The sequence below is a fragment of the Phyllostomus hastatus genome, unplaced genomic scaffold, assembly GCF_019186645.2.
Source record: "Phyllostomus hastatus isolate PE091 unplaced genomic scaffold, TTU_PhHast_1.1 phas_contig_495, whole genome shotgun sequence".
Lineage (NCBI taxonomy): Eukaryota > Metazoa > Chordata > Mammalia > Chiroptera > Phyllostomidae > Phyllostomus > Phyllostomus hastatus.
In genome coordinates, this window is record NW_025333895.1 from 7070791 (window position 1) to 7086346 (window position 15556).

A 15556-nucleotide genomic window follows, 5' to 3' on the forward strand; every position below is an offset into this window, starting at 1 on the left:
CCTTCCTGACGTGCTGATGCTGCACTTGTTTACCCAGAGGGATCCAGGTGAGGCGAGCGCCTGGGCCCCGCCTTCCTCCGAGTCCCCTCCGGACACGGGGACCTTAAGACAGGGACAGAGGCCTCAGCCACCCCTCTCGCCCCCTCCGGCCCCTCCACGAAGGACTTGGAGGGAAAAGCTGAAAATCTGAATAAGGGGTTTGGGCGTATCACGAGAGAAACAGAAGCTGCTGTGGGCATCATCTCGGTATTGATCAGGGCTCATACAGCTGAATCCCACGTTCTCATCCGGCCCGGGTTAACCCTCGGCAGTCTGCCGTCCATCAGTCTCAGCTCTCCGCGGGAACCAGAGAGGCGGGAACCAGAGAGGTGGGCGGTGGGGTGTCAGGGGTGCCACGGTGGGCCTCCCTCCTCTGTCAGCAGACTCTGCCCCTTGAGTGTCTCCGTCTGAACAGCCAGCCCCTAGCAGATGGTCTGGATTGGGAGACCACCGGAGAGACAACAGCTCCTCTAAGTCCATCAGGAACCCATTATTTAGGGCGACTGGGCCTACTTCCTCCCCACCCCCCTCCTGTGACCCCTGAGATCCCGCATCAGGAAACTCGCTGTTTGGTTTGGGGTGGGGGACACGCCCATCCGCACCCAGCAAACAGAAAACAGCTCCGCGTGCCAGCCACCCTCAGAATGAGGAAGGCGGCCCCGTTCCCGCTGGGACACCGGGATGCAGGAACTCCGCGCCCACCTGCGGGCCCAGGAGAGCGCTCCGGCCCTGGCCCCGGCCCCGGCCCCGGCAGGGAGAGCAGCCAGGGAGGAGGCGCTTGCCCGAGATTCAGACAGAGCTCTTCGCTGCTATTGATCGCCACCAGCAATCAATCATTTCTTTTCAATAAGCAAGTCTCGCAGTCCACCCCCCTCTCCAGGAGAATTCCAAAATAAACCCAGCCGCTTGTGAAGAGTCCCTTTCCCCTGCTTCGTGTTCAAAGTACTGATTTGAGTTTCTTTCTTTTTTTATTTTATTTTTAGAGAGAGGGTAAGGGAAAGAGAGAAGGACAGAAATATCAACTGGTCGCCTCTCGCAAGCACCCAACTGGGAACCTGGACCACAACCCAGGCCTGTGCCCCGACTGGGAGTCGTGCCGGCGACCCTTTGGTTTGCTGGCCGGCGCTCGATCCACTGAGCCACACCAGCCAGGGCCTGAGCTTCTTTTGTAAGTGGGGATTCCCTCCACCCTCAGCCAGCAGCCCCCTGTTCCTGAAAATGCAAAATAGAAAGCAGAAGCAGAGAGTGGATGTCTCTGCCATCGGTGGAAGCAGGGACAGCCAGCCAAGACGGGCCCACTGCCCCGCTGGCGTGTGCCCGCCCTCCTCTCTCCCGAAGCAAGGCCCACGGAGAACTCCTTCTAGCTTCTCCAGTCACACTGCCCTTTTATTAATCATTTAGCCCTGGGGCGGGGCTGCCTCTGCTGACGGGTAGCTTTGGGGGCTCAGGGATCAAAAGACTACAATGCTACCCATTTCGAAGCCCCAGCTGGTGGGGTGTCAGAGGTGGCTGGTCGTTTTGGCGGAGGGTCACCCATAATAATAGGGAAGATCTCGGCAACCTCTGGCCTGTTCTGTGCCCCTGGCCTTCCCGGGACCCTTCAGGACCCCAAAAGACCGGCTCCGACCTTGGTGTCCATTAGACCCTCCGGGGGCCAAGGGCAAAAGGGAGAGGGACGGCGCAGCCGATCTGGTGGTTTGGATTCCTGAGGGCGGGCATAGGGGCCCCCCGCGGAGTGTCCTTATGGATTGCTTCACCGCCTGCCAACACGTGGGACGCCGGCCCCGGCGGTGAGTGCCAGCAAGGGCTTCCGTGGGCCTGGGCACGATGCTGAGGAACGTTCAGTAGCAGCGAGAGCGGCTCCCTTTCCAAGTCTCCTTCAACCTTCACGTTGCTCCGAGGGAAGTTCCTGACTCAGGGCTCCTGCGTCCTCCACGCCTCTCCCTCCGCAGCCAAGGGGGCTGCCCTCGGGCTCCCTGGCCTCCGTGGGAACGGAGCCCCTGGGAACGGGCAGCGTGGCTCGGCTGTCGTTCTACGCATTTTCCTAGTTCCCTCGTGTTTGCGGCCAGTTGTAGTGGCGGTCCGTTCACTTTCATGATACCAAGATTCCTTTTAAAGTGCCCATACTGAAGGTGGTTCAAAATGAACGCATGAAAGAAGAGATAGTCCGGGCGTAGGTGGACGCGATAGCACAGGGTGCGGCAAGGCAGGTGCGCAGCCGTGAGCGTGCGAAACAGAGTTTGTTCTTGGGTCATTAAGTGTCATTATTTCCCACGCCCTGTGTTTGCCCCACCCTGTGCACGTGCAGGTGGTGGGGGGTGCTTGGAGTTCAGCACACCTAGGTTTGTTGGAGTTGTCATGGAGACAAGGCCTTTGGAAACTGCCCCCAGGGTGGTGCTGGGAGAAGGCAGGTGGTGGGGAGCATTCAGGGAAACAGGAGGTGCCTCCACCCCTGCCTTGCCTCCCAGCACAGGTGTGGGCGTCACACTGGACGTGCGGTATATCCTTCCTGCCTACCCAGCACCCTCCTCCCCTTCTGCTGGTATCAAGACTCACTTTCCTTCAGGGAATAGCAGTGATTGGTTCACAAGCGGGTGAGTGACGCAGTCCAGACCAATAGAGTTCTTCCCTGAGAGTTTTCATACTAAATATAGGGGGGAAATCCTTTTTTCCTTGGTAAGAGAGGAGAGGGCTCCCCCACAGAGAAGAGTTGAGATGAGAAGAAGAGACAGAAAGAAAAGCCCCGATCCCAGTCAAGTCCCTGGACCTAGGGGACCCTTCGGCCAACTTCTCTGTCTCTATGGTCTGCTCCCCTGAAACCAGTCTGCCCGCTGGTGGTCCTTGGCGTAGAGGACCCTCCAGGACCTTGGAGGCCATGGCTACAGGGATGGGACCTGGTGGCTGTCACCCTTTTGACCCTGGACTTTTATTTTGCATAGAATTTGGTGGAAGGGAACAAAGGGCATTCATGTAAAAAAAGAGGTGCCTCGTGGACCAGAAGCGACAGGCGGCTGATGCTGGGGGGAGGGGCCCCTGGGTGGGGGAAGGAGACTCCCCAAGGGCAGAGGAGCCACCTGGCCTTTGAGCCCCTCCTTGGCATCCCCCTGAGAGCCCTCGGGAGGACTCAGTGACCGGCTGACTCTCGGGGCTCCAGGTGTGTCTCCTACAAGACTGGACTTTTTCACCCAGCTGTCCCATCACCGCCTCTCGGGGTCACGTAGGAAGCCGGAGTGAGCCTCCCGGGGCTGGGTCTGCCTGATGCCCATGCGTGGGCTCACGTGGTCGACCGGCCAAGGATGGCTTCGGGGAAAACAGACTTGCTGCCTCGTCAAGTAACAACGCTAACGAGTAGCCGGTCTGCATCGGCCCCCCGATTTGCCAGGCTCTGGGCCTCCCGCACCCCAGGCCCTCTCTCACTGAACCCCGAACCCACCTATGGGGTGGGGATTATTCCTGCTTCACAGATGAGGAAACCGAGGCCCGGGGAACTTAAACAAGTTGGTTATTTGTGTACTAAGACATTAATTCTAAACCGTCTGCTTGGGGCCCCCTTGCAGGCAGATTACATGAGATGCAAGCACATGGTGTCACTCGCAGCGGAGCACAGACGATGGAGAGAAGGAATTCGTCCCGGCTCACCACTCACTGAGGGCCGGCGTGGGTCCCCGCGCCTCCCATGCATCGTCTGGGGGCGTCCTCTCGGGGGGAGGGGCTGTGGATGTGAAACACAACGTAAGCGAGTCCAGTGACTCCCCTGGGGTCACTGGCAATGGCAGGGTGGGGACCCGACCCCAGGTCCACGTCAGCATGAGCCGCCCCGAGCACGTGGCGCACCGGGGCTGTGTGCTGAGTGTCGGCTGCAAGTCCGGTGGCCCCTGCACCCGCCGCACACGCTGCCTAGACCCGGCCTTCCCGGGGGCCTCCTGTCCCCTCCCCAGCTGCTCCCGTCAGCCGGTGTCTCCACGGCTCTGCCGTGACAACGGCCACGCCTGGGCCTGGGCACAAGTCGAGGCCTGACTTCTCTTACGAGGCCAGGGTGGGGCAGGGGCAGCAGAGGGTGGGGACCCCCTCAGCATCCCTTCCTAAAAGTGGGGATGTTTAGGCTACTGCAGGGGCAAATGAGAAAAGCCTGGGCAAGTTCTCACAAGTGGGGAAGTGTGATCAGAAGGTAAGGGGTGGGTACGGTTGACGATATCACGTACTATGCACATATCTCCTTTTACCAGCTGGGCACGGACCGGCCCACCCGCCGCAGACCCAGCGGCCCCCTGAACAGGGAGACTCAGCAGCGAAGCCGAAGGGACTCTGCGGAAAGCACCCTCGGCCAGGCGCTTACCCGCCCAGCGTCCCGGAAATGAGGGGGCCGCCCCCAGTCTCAGATGGAGGCAGGGGCTTGGAAGGGGCGGTGACCCTTCCCAGGGCACGTGGCGGTTGCGTAGGGGAGCCCGGCTCACCAGCCAGGGATCTGACGGCAAACCTCCCCTCCCGTCCCCAACACCGCCCTGCGTCACGTGGTCCCGACCTGAAACCACGCAGGCAGGCGAGCGTGGCGAAGTCCGCCTGGGCCCGCCGTCCTCCCGCTCCCGCTCCCGCCCCCGCCGGCGCGGCCTTCTCAGTTACCCTCTACGGGCAGACGCAGCCAGGAAGATGCATGGAATCTACGTGTTCTTACTCTGCCCCGCTCGTTCTCGTACAAAGGCAGCCCACCTGAGGCGTTGCTCTCCCCGCGGCTGCTGTTGTTTTACTAAATGGCCTGTCCTGGGGACCACCTGCAGCCGTGCATGCAGATGGCCCGCATCCTTTTTCACGGCTGCGTAGTGTTCCTCCAGCCAGGGCTGGGTCCCCCGTGAGCCTTCATAAATGTCCTGTTCACATGATAATATTGATAACTGGCACAAACTTCTTTGGAGACCATTTCATTCCATGGGGACAAAGGCCCAGAGATTATCCAATGTGTCGGTTGCAGTGCAGACCTTACTAGCCTCCTTTCTTAGTGGCCTTGACCTTGGCCTTGACAGGGTTCCAACCAGGAAGGGCAGGTGGTTCTGGCCAGAGCACCCCCTCCGCTGCTGACTGCTGGCACCCATTCAGAGTGAGCCTGCCCTTGGGGGGCCTGCCGCCCCGGCCACCACACCCTCAGACACCTCGCCCAGGTGGCGGCAGCTAAACTGGAATGTGGCCTGGTCACCAGACCCTGAGAACCCCGAGGCACGGGACGAGTCAGAGAGGGGCCCCTCCCTCCCCTGGGTCCCCCAAGGGCATCGCCGCCTGCGGCATCTAGGAACCAGGCAGGCTCTGAGTCCAGAGGGCGGAGCCAGGCCCCGAGGCACCTGGGCTGCCCCTGAGACCGCTGGGTCTCTGTTTGCTCCTCTCCAAAACAGAATGACAAGGGGACCTGTACGTTAGTGTTGGGAGATGCGGGCCTCACTGCGTTCACATCAACTCCCACAACCCCCTGCAGGGGGAAGCACGCTGCCCAGCCAGGGCAAGCACCGGTCATGGTGGGTTTAACCCCTTAGTGGTCACTTTCCAGATCGCCGGCAGCAGTAAGGACAACAAAGGAAAGTCGGAGGTCTGGCCATGGTCATAGGCGTTGAAGTGCAGTCACCTGTGTCCCGGGGGCAGAGGCACGGGACCCTCAAACCCTTTTCCCTCCCGGGTCTCAGAGGCCTCACCTGCACCATGCGGGGGAAGGGCCCCGAGGAGAAGCCCTGGGCCCCGTCTGTCCAGCGCTGGGATGTGAAGGTCCCGTCTGCTTTGGGAGGGGCTCCCATGGCCTGTGTCCCCGCGTCCCCCAGGGGCGGCGGCGGTACCCCACCCGGGCTCCGAGGACACGGTGCCCCTTCCCAGGGAAGACCCTCCGCAGCTCTGCAGCCGCCTCTCCCCACCGACGGGAGCGGAGCGGGCTCCGTGGAGAGGCTTTTAAACCTTGCCGGTCGCAGCCTGCATCGATCAGCCTTGTTCCTTAATGGGATTCTTCTGTGCTCTCCGCCCGCCCCCCTCCACCGGCCTCCATTACTCTGGGCCTTTGCCGCTTCACACCTGCCTCTTTGGGGCCCTTGACTCCAGCAAGGCTCCTTAAAGGGGGGCGGGGGGGCGGGAGAAGACAAACAAGCCACACAAGCCAGGCTGCCCTCTGGGTGCCTGGGGGCCCTGAGCCTTGGCCTGTCACGAAGGAGGGCTGATTGCTGAGCTCCCTGTCCTTGTCTGAGAGGCTGCTGGCTCTTGGGCGGCTGGCCGTGGTGGGGTCAGGCCCTCTCCCGAGCCCAGCTGAGCCTCAGCCCCCTCCTTCCTCCCCGCCCCCATGGTCCTGGTGATTGGGAACCCCCGTAGGTGGATGGCCTTGCCATAGCCCCAGAACCTTCTGTCCCTTGCTATTGCCAAAGAAGCCGCCAAAAATGTCATTTGCGAGGGTTCCGCCGCCACCGCCTCCCTGGGCTCCCGGTCTTTGGGTTACGAGGTGACGTGGGGCCCGTCCGTTGCTATGGGTTCAAACGCTCGGCACCTCGGGGCTGCTTCCTGGCTCCCCAGCGTCCTCCCCAGTCAAGTCAGTAGGAAGCCACCTCACCCCGCTCTTTTTAGCTTTTATATTTCAGATCGATGTGAGGCCGAAGCCCATCAATGACCCGCTTAACGGGCTGCAAAGAGGCGCAGCACTAAACAGGACTAGTTTCGAGATGGATCCAGGGAGGCTCCTGGTGGATGAGCCACCTCTTCTCCCCACCCTGTGCAGTCTTTCGTCCACACGGCTGCACTGTCCGTCCGGGTTTCCACTGTTGCCTCCCCGGGGCCACAGGGGGCTGCATCTCCGTGCCGAGTCCTGACCATTGTGCCGGATCGTCCGTCACAGACACTCTGGGGCAGTGTCCAGGGTCGGCCCTGGAGAGCCGTCGCTGTGTGTGCGTCCCCTTCTATGACCCCGCCCCCCGGGGGGCGCCCTCCCAGTGTGATGCTCCTGACGGCCCATCAGTCCTCCAACTGCAAGCTGCATGTCAGCTGCCCTGGCTTCACATCCTCCAATAGCCCCCTTCTCCGGCCACCACCAGAGTGGGGACTATGTCACTCCCACTTTGTACTGGCCTCCGCGATGCCTCTGCAGCTGCCGACACCGGTCCTCCCTCCAGGCCCGGGGCGGTGGCGGGGGGCGGGGGGGGGTTGGCGCAGGGCTGTCAGCGAGCTGGCCTTCTGCGGCCACACACAGGTCACTGCAGGGGGCCGTAAACCACCGCGCGGAACCCGGAGCCCTGTCCCACTCTCGCCCACATGCCCCGGGCGACGCGGCAATGGGGGACAGAGAAGGGGCCCGTCCAGGCTTCGGGGCAGAGAGAGAGAGCATCACGTGGCCACGGCCAAGGGGGCAGGGTGGGGTCTGGAAAGGAGCCCGTTTTGGTATTCTTTTTTAAGATTTTTTATTTATTTATTTTTAGAGAGGGAAGGGAGGGAGAAAGAGAGAGCGAGAAACATCAATGTACAGTTGCTGGGGGCCGTGGCCTGCAACGCAGGCATGTGCCTTGACTGGGAATCGAACCTGCGATGCTTTGGTTTGCAGCCCGTGCTCAATCCACTGAGCTACGCCAGCCAGGGCTCCGTTTTGGTGGATAACAGTTTATAATTCAGGGAGCCAGGGGGCGCAGTGGTTAAGAGGGCAGCCTGGGGAGCTGGACAGACCTGAGTTCAGGCTGGGGCTGCCACTTCTCAGCTCTGTGATTTTAGGCCAGTGGCTTAACATTGCTGAGCTGCTGGCGTCCTTGCCACTAAACGGGGGGTCAGAACACTGCCCGCTGACTGGGCTGGTGGGAGGTCCCCTGGGATAACACAGGCAGAGCCCCGCCTGCGCGTCTGGGCCAAGGACAGCCCTGGATCCTCTTCCGCGGTTGTCGTCGTCACTGCGCATGCGTCTGTCCGAGCTCCGCGCCAGGCGCTTGCCCGCGCTTTTCTGTATATTATTAACTCATCGGGTCCTCAACCGAGGGGTAGCTAGCCAGTCATCGCGACAGTTCCCGGAAAATCCCCGGCAAATCCGAGAACTTGACGGACAGCCGCGCTGGGCTTAGAGGCCCTTCCGGCAGAGGGCGGGGAGGGCGGGCTGCAGGTGAGCTCGGCCGCGGGCGCGGGCCGCGGAGCAGACGGACCGCACACAGCGCGGGTCTTCTTGCCTGGCTTCTCCAGCTCTTCCTTTTCGCACTTTTTTTTTTTTTTGAGGTGACGTTCACATAACATAAATTAGCCGTCTTCAAGTGAACAATTCAGCGGCATTTAGCACATCCACAGTGTTGTGCAACCGGCACCTCTCCCTACCCAGCTCCGGAACACGTGCGCCGCCCCAGCGGGAAGCCCGCGGTCGCTGGCAGCCGCTCCCTGCTCCCCTCCCACGGCCCCTGGCAGCCACCATCTGCTCTGTCTCCGTGGAGTGGCCTGTTCTCGACATTTCGTGTAAGCGGGACCGTGCGGCGTGTGACCGCCGGTGTCTGGCTTCCTGCACTGAGCCGGCGACTCGGAAGTCCGCCCACGCTGCGGCGCGTCACCGCACTTCTTTCTTTTCGTGGCTGGATACTGCTCCGCCACGCAGACCTCACAAACCTTGTTTCTCTGTCCTTCACAGACGGACCCTGGGGTTGCTTCCACTCCGGGCGGCCGTGAATCGTGCGGCCTGAATGAGGGTGTGCAGTGCAGCCACACCTGGTGCTCGCTCACCTGTCGCTTCGCGGTTCCTGCCTCTGGGCCTCTGCACCTGCCTGTGTATCCCTGGTGCCCCCTCTCCCCTTGGAGGACCCCTGCCCACACGGCAGGGCTCAGCTTCACGCCACTTTCTCCAGGAAACCTCCTCGCTCTACTTGGCCAGGCCGGCGGTCCTTCCCCTGAGTCTTTTCACTATTTTGCCACATAGACGAGTTTGCTCTGGAAAGCTGCTCATGAATAGCTCGTCTGGTTTCGGGGTGATTAACTTAAGGTCTCTTTGCTAAGCTGTTCTAGTTAAATCATTATGCAAAAGGTACAAGGGGTAAACTTTGCTGTTTATTGCTTTGATGTCTTCTTTCATCGTTCCATAAAACCAAGTGCTCAGAGTATAGCAGGAGATCATTTAATGTGTAGGTTCCTCAAATAGCTCCGGCCAATGAACCGTCACAGAAGGTTCCCACCGCTCCCGGCCATATCCTGGCGGGCCCTTCTCCTTGTGGTTGTACTGGCTCCTGCGTCCACCTTTGCTGATGAGGACGGGGCTGTGATGGCTCCGACCTCCACTGCCTCCTCAGAGCTGAGTGAAGGGCTGGGTGCACAGGAGGTGCTTCTAAAACGTTTGCCAAATGAATGCCTGATGGTCATCTCTGCGGGCCGTCACGGCAGCCTCATGGGGGTTCTGCCCTTGGAGCCGTCGCCAGATTGCAACTGGCCTGGGGGAGGAGATCAGCCACCCTCAGTTAATATTCTGTGGCGAAAGGTCCCTTGGGAGACTTGTTGATTAAAAATACAATATGAAAATGGAAGCAAAGCTGCCATTAAAAATGATTAATTAGAGGCCTGCTCATTATTCTGTTTGGGACAATGCTATTAATATTAATGACCCTTAAAAATATTTTACATACAGGCTCTCACGCTTTATTTCTGCCCTTCCTATCATGTGGTCTCATCCCTTATCCAACCTCTGCAAAGCCCGTATTCTTCCCCCAAATTGTCCCTTCTGGGGGACACCAGGCCAGAGCTCCTGCCACTCACTTGGCCAAGGACTGTCACCATTGTTCTCCCCACCCCCAGCCCCCAGCGCTGGGCAGCTCTGGAATGGCTGCCCCCCCACCCCACTCCAGGCAGGAGGCAGGGACTCGGTGCCTGTTTACAGCTTCATCTGGTATGAAGCAGCGGGCCGGGAAAAGGAGGGCTATGCCCGCCCATGGGGGAGAGAGCAGAGCTGTCCCTCATCAGACTGGCAGCAGAGAGAAGACGGGAGAATGAAAGGACCACTCCCACAGGGGAGGTGGGGGAGACTTGTTCCCCAGAGGGCAGAGTGAGAAGCTTGGGGGCAGCCTCCCCGAGCCCAGCTGCCCCTGCGGGGATGCTCCACCCCAACCCCAGAAAGCTCCAATTAAAAATGTGAACCCCGCCACCAGGGCTCCGGACACAGGGGCTGGGCGCAGCGGGAGCAGCAGCGCTGTTCGAGGAAGGTGGGTGGGGGTAGCCTGCAAGAAATTGGGGGAGGAGGTGGCGAGAACTGGGTGACACTCACCAGTGTGCCTGACCTGGTGGGAGGAAGAAACCACTCCCTTGTCATCGGTGCCCCTCGTTGGCCCTTGTGGCATCTTTATCAGTGGCTCAGGGCATCCTACCTCCACGGCCAAAGGCAGTGGCACGGCCTGGACCCGACGGACTGGTCCGGAGGGTGGGGACCCTGCCCGCCTTGCTCACTGGTGCCCAGCACGGAGCTTGCACACAGCCAGTGCTCCGTGCACACTCCCTCAGTGATAACGATGACCTCATTGGGGGCTGCTCCCTGACGCACTGTAAGCAGATTCTCTGACCTTTGGAGAGAGATCAGAAGGAGGGCGGAGACTGTCCAGAGGTCTCTGTCTGTCTTGGGAGGGCGTGTCTGGAACGGACGCTTCGTGGTGAATGTATACACACCAGGAGTTTAGCAGCCACATTCTTCTCTGGGTCCACGGTGTGTTCGCTGCTTTTTTTTCCCCGTTAAAGATAATTGACATTCATCGGACACCGGGTGCGCTGCAGGGGGCTTCCATGGCACAAACTCACCGGGCCCTCACACACACTGGGAGGCAGGCACCACGGTGACCTTTCTCCACGGGTAGGTGAGCACGACTTCATCAGTGTGTCCCCAAGAACAGACAACCACGGCACCCGGCTCCCGCGCATGCACACCTGAACTTGTGCATCAGGGCACGTGCACACACACACACACACACACACACACACAGACCCTTTCTGCGCTGTATATTCACGGCCCTTTTTAGGAAATAGCTCATATAAAAAGGTTTTCCAGAGCATCAGCGGTTAAAAGAATCCCTCACCTTACCCAACAGGTGCACTCCTGTGGCTGTGATCAGGAGACCCAGCCAGGAGGCCCAGAGGTGAAGGTTCAATGACTTCCTGAGGTCACACAGCCAGGAACTGGCAGACTGTAGGATACGGTATTTATTTTTAAATGCAAATTTATTCAAACGCTAGGCTAACGGATGGCCTTCTGATCTGCTGTGATGGGAGCCTCTCCCAGACTTTCCAGGGACACAGGCTGGTGTTCCCCACGCCCCCTGGCTCAGGGCAGCCGCCCTACTCCTGCCGGTGGCAGTGTCTGCGGTGACAGCAAAGCGTGCTCCTCACCTTGTCGGATTGCTGCAATCTCTCCTGATGATCAGGCGGTCTTCCCCAGCCTCCTCGTTCTGTCTTCAGTCCTCTTTAATTAAACAGCAGCTCTCCCTGGAAAGCAATTGAATTATCCAATTACGTGCTCCTAACCTGATTGCTATCATCGCCAGGGACCCGGTGACTCAGGTGTTGATGGGGCTCAAACAGGAGCCAGCGTGAATGAGCAGCAGAGATGGTTGTAACTTCAACACCCACTTGCCGCCCTGCCCCCTCCGCCCAGGGAGCGGCACGTGGCTGGTCCTGGATAGTGACCAGCGCAGAACCCAGTGACTGCACTGCCCGGGGCCTCCCCTGCCACTGTGCTCTCCTGAGTGGCTGCTTCCCTGCGTGTCAGTGTCGGCAAACGACAGGTGGGGAAGCACAGCCCCCTAGACCCCCCATCACCCCATCCGGGCCCCTCGGACCTCTGTGTGGCCCCAGCAATATTCGGCTCCTCCCTGTTTTTGTGCAGATCTGTCCCTCTCCCAAGGGCTCCCTGCCAGAGCTGGGCGTGGACGACGAAGCCTGCGGTCACCCGGCCACCACCGTCTCTCCACACGGCCTTGACCCTGAGGCCTTAGCCTGGAGGCGTCTGATTTGCCCCCGCCCTCTGCCAGGGCCCAGCTCCCATGTCTGCTCAGAGGACAGTTCCAGGCATATCTGTGGAAGTAAAGAAAAACTATTAAAATCAAGGTCTAGTATCATGTGCATGTAGGGTAATAACCTGTTGTTGAATGTCTCCCATGTAGCAAGTGCTAGGTGCTTTTAAATTAAATGGAACTGGTTTTGCGTTTGGCTTTTATTAAAATTTCTTCCAGCCACGTCCAGGTTCTGGTTTATTGGCTATTGCTTTTTAAAACATTATGTGTATTGCGGTAACATTGCTTAGTAGCACAGGAGTTCCAGGTGTACGGCTCTGTGAGACGTCACCTTCCAGCTGCACCGTGCGCCCACCACCCGAAGCCCAGCCTCCTCCTGTCACACATACTCCACCCCCTTTACCCTCTCTATCCTCCCCCCAGCCTCCTGCTTTTTGCCTCTCAATGTGAAAACATTGCAGACCTACCCGAGAAGCGTACAATTAACTCCCATGCACCCTGCACACAGATTCGCTGGTTGTCAGCTGTTGGCCACTCGCGTCTCTCTGTGCACACGTCACCCGTGTCGCCGTGGTGACCGCTTCGCTGAGTCCTCTGAGACCGCGTTTCGGACACCACCCCCCTTCATCGCCAGGTACTTGCACGGTCTCTAGTAGTCACAAGGACATTCTCTTTCTTAAAAAAAAATTTGTTTTTAATTCATTGAGGTGAAATTCACGTAGCGTAAAATTAGCCATTTTAAAGTGGACAATCCTGTAGCATTTGGCACGTTCGCCACGTTGCGCAGCCGCCACCTCGGTCCTGTTCCGAAACGTCTCCGTCACCCCAGAGCAGCACCACGAGCCCTCCAGGAAACGCCCCCAAAGCTGCCCACACCCCAGCCCCTGGCACCCGCCCGGCTTCGTGCCGAGGGACCTTCTCCCTCCCAGCCCCGGGCCGGGGCCAGGTTCCAGACTCTCTCTCGTGGGGATGCAGTGTCATGCTACAGACAGAGCGTGTGCGCGTTTTGCTAAATTCCCCCAATGTTATTCTTTTCGGCAACTTTATTTTTCCTCTTAACAAGGATCCAGTTCAAGCCTCCACATGCATCGGGTTAACCGAGACCAGTCCTTGGACCTTGAAAAATATATACATTTATAATGTGATTGTAATTATACTTATCGTAGTATATTTAACATATTAATTCTAATACATTAATATTTAACTAAATTTGAGTAACGCTTAATTTATATTTAATATAATTATAATAAATATATTATTTATAAATCTTTAATTTTGAAAAAATTTTAGATTTATAGAAAAGTCACAAAGAGCCCTAGCTGATATGGCTCAGTGGATTGAACGCCAGCCTGCAGACCAAAGGGCCGCCAGTTCGATTCCCAGTCAGGGCACATGCCTGGGTTGTGGGCCAGGTCCCCAGTAGGGGGCGTGCAAGAGGCAACCACATTGATGTTGCTCTCCCTCTCTTTCTCCCTCCCTTCCCCTTTCTCTAAAAATAAATAAATAAATAAATACTCTTTAAAAATAGTCACAGAGAGCGCAGTTTCCCCAGCTGTTATCATCCCATATAATCACGGTGCCCATGTCAAAATGAAGAAACTAATGTTAATACACACTGTTAACTGAACTTCAGACTTTGGATTTCACCTGCTCCTCTACTAATGTCCTCTTTCCGTCCCAGGGTCCCGCTCTGCACGCAGCTACGGACGCCTTTCGTGAGGCTGGCCGACTTGAGGTTCCTCGCAGGCGTGTGTCGTTTTGCATTTCCTCAGCACCTGCATGATGCAGGTGCGTCGTCGCCGCTCCGGAGAGGACACGGGTCAAAGGTGGCGTGGCGTGGCGTGGCGTGGCGGAGATCACCCTGAAACCAGAGAGGCTGGACTCAAGCCCGTCAGTCTGCTTCCCGCGCTTGCTCTCTGCCATCTGTGTCGTAAACGGCACGTACACGTTCTCTCCCTTGCTCACACACACACACACACACACACACACACACATCACACTTACACACACTCAGACACTCGCAGCGTTATGGCCACATCCCGCAACTGGCCAGCATGAGAAGTTTTCACAAAGCGTCAGCTGCGGGAAGGATCGCTCCCTCTACCCACCAGGTGCGTCCCTGAAGCTCGCTGGAGGAGAATCCGCTGGGGCGTGGGCCGGCACGGACTGCCTGCCTGTGCTAAGTGCTTTGCATGCAGTTCTTCACGGGAGCAGGACACAGCTCTTGGTGGGACGCGGGGTTGTACCCATCTTACAGAAGTGAACACTGAGTCACAGGGACACGTGATGCATTCCAGGTCGAACAGCCAGGTCGTAGCAGAGCTGGGACCCAAGCTCTGCCCCTTTTGCCCCCACTACCCTGGTCCTTTAACCACCAGGCTGGACGCGCCCCCAGGCCCTCGAGCGCCCCAGTCCGGCGGCGGTCAGGAACGCCGGTGCGGGATGGCCGAGAGGCTCCGGGGTCTGGCGGAGCAAGACCTCCCGCTGTTCTGTCTCAGGGGCCCCTTTGCCTCGAGAAGCGGGCGCCACCTTGTCACTCACACGGCATATGCTAATCCTGGGGCTCCGCTTTAATAACGAGTCCAGCTGGTAGGAGCTTCGCTCTCCCGAAGTGTGAACGCTGTTGCCATGGAATGCAGCCTTACGCCCGGGGAGCAGGGATCGCCCGCGGGAGACGCCGCGAAGCCGCTCTGGGCTGCGCTTGCCTTACCCGAGCTCCGTTTTCCTCCGTGCGCGGCCCCACCGATTTCCATCCTGGCGCGCGCGGGCCACCAGCGCACGCACGTGGGATGTCCCGCACGTGGGATGTCCGGGTGCTCCGCGCTCGCCTTCCCCGCCCCCACCCCCACCCCGTGTGTTTACGAGCCGCCCCCTCTGGGACGGGAGGGGATGAAATAGCTCTTCTCCCCACTGTGCACGGAAACAGCATCGGAGTAGAGTGGAGCAAGACTGGTCTCTCGAGCCAAACATCAACGCCTCGCTGTCAATAGCGTGGCTGTTCCTCCGCCACCCTCCGCTCCTGTCAAAACTTGGATTTAAAAGTCCCTTACAGGAAAGGTGGGCTGGGGACCCCAGTAGCGTCTGGCTTGGCGCGCACCCACGGGACTGCCCTTCTCCACACATGCTGTGTGGCGGCCGGGAGCCCCAGCTTCGGAGCCAGCAGTCCTGGGCTCGCTCCCTACTACTAGCTGGGCGACCTTGGGCCAGTGACTCTCCTGCTCTGAGCCCGTTTTCTCATTGCGAACAGGGGGAACCAGTGGCCACAGCACAGAGCAACGGGTATGCAGGCGGTCATTCCGGAGACGGGGGTGGGGGGGGGGGCCGCGCCCACCGACTCTCACTGCTGGGTAAGGGGAGCTGCTGTACCACCAGCTCCTTCTCTTCCCAGGACTTCCTCTCCTCCCTCCCTCCCTCCCTCCCTCCCTTCCTCCCTCCCTCCTTCCTCAGCAAAGGGGGAGGGGGTGAGGTTGGAGGGGGTGAGGCCACCTGCGCCTCAGTGGTCCCTGCTTTCAGTTCTCCCTGCCTGGAGGAGTTGGGAGCCATGTGCCCAGACAGCTGCCGGGCAA